This window comes from Sinocyclocheilus rhinocerous, unplaced genomic scaffold (assembly GCF_001515625.1).
Source record: "Sinocyclocheilus rhinocerous isolate Xijiao unplaced genomic scaffold, SAMN03320098_v1.1 scaffold818, whole genome shotgun sequence".
Taxonomy (NCBI): domain Eukaryota; kingdom Metazoa; phylum Chordata; class Actinopteri; order Cypriniformes; family Cyprinidae; genus Sinocyclocheilus; species Sinocyclocheilus rhinocerous.
Genome location: NW_015664989.1, coordinates 330,390 through 336,189, shown reverse-complemented (window position 1 = coordinate 336,189; position 5,800 = coordinate 330,390). Strand labels below are relative to the sequence as shown.

General features: G+C 36.8%; 1 protein-coding gene across 1 annotated transcript in view; it reads left to right on the top strand.

Moving 5' to 3' along the window:
- Positions 1-3,576, top strand: part of LOC107730584 (selenoprotein T2-like) — an 11,239-nt gene extending 7,663 nt beyond the window's left edge. The window contains exon 6 of the mRNA XM_016541440.1: positions 2,820-3,576. The gene's annotated coding sequence lies outside the window, so the exon portion shown is untranslated. The remainder of the gene's footprint in view (positions 1-2,819) is intronic.
- Positions 3,577-5,800: the final 2,224 nt, after the last annotated feature.

The window sequence follows — 5,800 nt, the reverse complement described above, 5'->3', positions numbered from 1 at the left end:
ATTCCGATACCGATATTGGTCAATTGCATAAAGCAGGGCTTAAAAACGAGAGAGAGAAAAAAAAAAGATTGGTTCACTCAGAGCAGAATCGGTATTTGAACGTTTCTGTTCCTGCGTTCCTCTATGAAACCGCTTTGAGTAGAAAACATACCGGTTAATAACGTTATTTTTTTTACTTTTTCTTTGCCAATAATAATAATAATAAAGTACAGCGTTTTCTTTACTCAAAAAGAAAAAAATCCCCAGAAAATCTGGTATCTTAACCCACTGCGCTTAATCATAGCCAATACAGCATCGTCTTTTCTAGATTTTGGTCAAATGTAGCCTACTAAACAAAAGAAAAGACATTAAAGTATTTTTTCAAGATATTTAAAAATGTTTGCTGCATTGTTAAACAGCACTACTTGTATAAAATTGCGTTTTGAGAGAAAAAAAAAAGCATAGGCCAAGTCACGTAGACTATAGGCTCACGTCTGCATTTTATGATTACATTCAGAAATAATGTTTACAAACATTATAAACACAGCTAAAGTTGCCTTCTCTCCACAACAAATCCTCTAAAGTTAAGGCGATTTAAAGCGTTTATTCTATATAAATGTCAAGCCAAAAACAAATTAATTCATAGGCGGAGTTTCACTTTTATGCGTGGGGGGGGCACCCACTGGCAGACGAGCCACGAGTACTTTATAATATGTTCTACATTTCATATATTACATATTCTACTTCAAAATACATTTAGAATTAACAATGACTGCTGTATAAAGAGTAAAAAAAAAAAAAACATAACTAATGCAGAAAAGCTGCCTCTTTTTCCGAATTGCGTAGAGGATGTCTTTCTTTCACTATCTCTTCTGATACATTTTCAGTCAAATCGTTCTCTATGTGCAGTAGAGAAAGAGCTCAGAATCTGTCCTGTGCCACTGAAGATCGGAGCCAGTTTCTTATTCTCCTCATAACTGAGAATCCAACGGGCAGCGCAGTGTGAGTGCAGGCAGCAGTAGTCTGAAACAGTTTGGATATTTGTCCTTCCGTACTCTTTAAATTTCACATCATTACGCCACACTCAAGGCCATCGCTTCAATCGCCTGTCCAATTCAGCCAGCAGTGATCAGTCCACCACATTTTTACAATAGTATCTAGCGGTTTTATTTGAAAAAGAGACGAATTTCAATTATTCAGTTAACTTGCTAAAGCGGGAGAATAACGAAAAGAGAGTCCTCTCATCTATTGCGACAACTTGAGATAGTGCTTAAATGTAATTGAAAATAATTTAGCCCAAAATGTATTTATTCTACCCACTAAAATAACAAGATAATGCAAATAAAATGAGAAAATATGAATTCTTTAATTCTTATATATTATTCATAGCTCAGACAAAATCATGATTGGCTCTTGTCTGGGGGAGACAGACTCTGCCAATGAATTAATTTAAGGTGAAACTGATGCCTACCTCTCTCATTCGGCACGAAATCCAAATATTTCCATATTCGTAATGCAAATAAAATGAGAAAATATGAATTCTTTAATTCTTATATTTTATTCATAGCTCAGACAAAATCATGATTGGCTCTTGTCTGGGGGAGACAGACTCTGCCAATTAATTAATTTAAGGTGAAACTGATGCCTACCTCTCTCATTCGGCACGAAATCCAAATATTTCCATATTCGTGACGTATGTGGATGCTAAAATATTATTTATTATGAAATAGGCTTTGTACTTCACTCGCATCGAACATCATCCTTCGCATATCAGTGAGGCGCTGGTCACGCTGAATGCAACAGATTGTACAAGGGAGCAGTTTTGATTATGTTTCTTTAACTGTATTTTATTTTGATAATCAACAGGCTGCAATGTCGCAAAGATATGTTGTCTGTGTGCGGGTGAGGCGCCTGCGCGATAGCCATACCAGTGCTGGTATACAGATAGAAGCAAGTCAAAACTGTCAAACTTTTGCAAAATAAAGAAAACTACTTTCTGCTGTGTCGTTTTCCTTTCCATGAACTTTAGATCATGTCACAATAAACCGAAACAGCGCATTTTTTTTCTTTCGTTTAGTTAATCTGTCAATGATTTAAGTGAAATATATTTAGTGTATAAGCCTATATATTCCTTTTTATGTAAGCCTACAGTTTTATTGTGTTTTCTCCATTCACAGAAGCGTTGCAGGTGCGTGTGATCTGTTGAATCCATCTTGCACTATCCTCGGATAAACTCTTAACGCATTGCCATTGCGACTTACCTTTGATGAGTTCACAGCTGAGTGGGCATTTCACTCGCTGGATGCGTCAGCCTCACGTACTACTTGGAATTCCTGATTGGTTGACAGCAAATTTCAAATATTAAATTGAACGATAAAATTACGTTATTAACCGGTTAATGGCCATTTCAAATTTTCGATTCTGTTTGGAACTATAAAATTTGATTTCGTTTCTGGTTCTGTTCCTGGCAAAATTTAGTTGGTTTCCGTTTTCCGTTTCGTTTTCGTTCCTTGAACCGGTTCTGAGCCCTGCATTTTCCTGCCATAGTTTTGCTGCAAAATTACATTCACAGCTCAAATGTTTTATTTTGCCATGGCCTTGGCCATGGAGATTAAGCAGTGGCAGCCATAGAAAAGAGATGTAGGAAGTACTGCCTAGATTTTTGCACAAACATATTTCTTTCTAAGGGAAAAAAAAAATCAAATTGTAGAGTATTGTGTTTCCAATGTATGTACTTCAGTAAAACCTATTTAAAATTTGCTTTTGTCACTACCACTGTGTCGAACAACATGCATAATTCAACAGAACAGCAGCATTGAGTGTGGTAATGTCCTCTGCAGGTCTCTGGAGCTGTTTGTCTGGTCAGCGGGACTGTGGACTGTGGCATAATGAAGGCCTGCGCTGCAAACAGCACGCTGTTGGCACAGGCTCGATGCTCGGCCACCACACACACTCTTTCTGCCCAGCGACACACACCTTTGGATCGACTACATCTCTTCAGAACGTCAGACTACATGCATTCATAGTATGAGAGTCACGTGTGAGCTAAAGGCACTACAATTAATAATGCTGAAGCTTTTTTTTTTTTGATCAGGGTTCTGTTTTTAAGTGCTTTCAGCTGAAATTGAATGGAATGTTCCATCTATCTCAAGGGCAACTGTGATGTTTTCTTAACGTAGACTTTTAACATGATTATTTGTTTGCACTGGTGTAGACTACTGTACTGGGGGTATAGGATTTTTTAAGTAGTGGGAATGTCTGTGTACTGTGGAAACATGCAGTTTAGTTAGAGTGAGCTAGATAATTTTTTTAAGTGCTTGAAATTGTACATTTTATGTCCTGTTTGTCACATGTTTGCTGGTTAGATTCATAAGTACAGCATGTGCTTGTGGAGGGAATTAAGGCCAGATCTTCCTCCCTTCTGCTTAAACTTTAACCGAATACATTAGCACTGCCAGAGTAATCTGTGAAATCAGCGTAACTCTTCAGATCGCTGCAGTCGTCTTGATGGTGTGATTGAGTGTTGCATGTCAGAAGATGTGAATGGTATTTCCAAAGACACCCTCTATTTTTTCGGCTCTCTCCATATAGATGTGGCGGTAAGCAATGTACCCCTTATATTTTAGTGTACCTCTGTGAATTTGTAACAAAAGTGATACTAATAGTTGGGATTAAAGTTGCATTGAGAGAAGAAATTTTACTCTGTTTCACAGTGATGTAAAATACAGATTAAAATATTTAAAAAAAGTTGTTCATGAATTATTTTCATATATTTTCTTTTTATTGAGATTTACGACAACAAGATTAATGTACTGTGTGTGTGTGTGTGTGTGTGTGTGTGAGAGTGATTGTACTCCACTCTTTTAAAGCCTCTTCAGGTTCTGTAGTCTATTGTGATAGTTGTGCGTGAGTTACTGGTTTATCCTGAGCAGCTGTTTACTGGAACAGCAGCATTGAGTGTGGTAATGTCCTCTGCAGGTCTCTGGAGCTGTTTGTCTGGTCAGCGGGACTGTGGACTGTGGCATAATGAAGGCCTGCGCTGCAAACAGCACGCTGTTGGCACAGGCTCGATGCTCGGCCACCACACACACTCTTTCTGCCCAGCGACACACACCTTTGGATCGACTACATCTCTTCAGAACGTCAGACTACATGCATTCATAGTATGAGAGTCACGTGTGAGCTAAAGGCACTACAATTAATAATGCTGAAGCTTTTTTTTTTTTGATCAGGGTTCTGTTTTTAAGTGCTTTCAGCTGAAATTGAATGGAATGTTCCATCTATCTCAAGGGCAACTGTGATGTTTTCTTAACGTAGACTTTTAACATGATTATTTGTTTGCACTGGTGTAGACTACTGTACTGGGGGTATAGGATTTTTTAAGTAGTGGGAATGTCTGTGTACTGTGGAAACATGCAATTTAGTTAGAGTGAGCTAGATCATTTTTTTAAGTGCTTGAAATTGTACATTTTATGTCCTGTTTGTCACATGTTTGCTGGTTAGATTCATAAGTACAGCATGTGCTTGAAAATTAAGGCCAGATCTTCCTCTCTTCTGCTTACACTTTAACCGTGTACATTAGCACTGCCAGAGTAATCTGTGGAATCAGCGTAACTCTTCAGATCGCTGCAGTCGTCTTGATGGTGTGATTGAGTGTTGCATGTCAGAAGATGTGAATGGTATTTCCAAAGACACCCTCTATTTTTTCGGCTCTCTCCATATAGATGTGGCGGTAAGCAATGTACCCCTTATATTTTAGTGTACCTCTGTGAATTTGTAACAAAAGTGATACTAATAGTTGGGATTAAAGTTGCATTGAGAGAAGAAATTTTACTCTGTTTCACAGTGATGTAAAATACAGATTAAAATATTTAAAAAAAGTTGTTCATGAATTATTTTCATATATTTTCTTTTTATTGAGATTTACGACAACAAGATTAATGTACTGTGTGTTAGGGTTTATTATCTATAGACAAAGCTAATCTTGGAATAAGGGTCATAGTCATTCATTATATCTTGAGTAAAGCATTTAAACTTTAAAAGCAGAAGGGAAGGAGCATGGTATGACCATCCAGTACTTCACAACAACAAAAAATATTTTTGTTTGGTTTTTGAGTTGATCTTTGTGTGTGTGTTTCTTTAAAAACTGAACACTCATGTAAAACTGTACATCACAATTGACTGTAAGACTATTTATAGAAAAAAAAAGTAGCTGAGGAACATACTACATATATTGACTCATGTTTCGAAGACATCTTTCAGTTTTGAATTGGGTTCTTGTCTGATTTCATCCTACTGTAGTCACATGACATCAGGCCTATATAAGTGGGCTATTATTCGTGAAAGAAGAATACAGAATACTGTATACAATATGCAGTATAGTGTCTCTGCTTCAATGCTGTACAGTTCACATTTTCCCTAATATTACTGATCTCATCTAACGGTAGAGCTGGTTAAACAGTAGTAATGTGAATCTTCTCTGTCATTGGGATTGTCCAGCTCTGTGGTCAAAAAGACTACTTCATTTTTAAGCACTCAAAATCATTACAGTACACGATGGGAGAGTATATTCGCATAATAATCATTTCAAATAGGGTTATTCAGTTCTAGTCAAGGAATTTGAATATTAAAACTGATTCCATTTCCTAATAATGTGCATCTTCACTGCTTTATATATATATATATATATACAGTGGTGTGAAAAAGTGTTGGCCCCCTTCCTGATTTCTTTTTTTTTTGCATGTTTGTCACACTTTAATGTTTTAGATCATCAAACAAATTTAAATATTAGTAAAAGATAACACAAGTGAACACAACATGC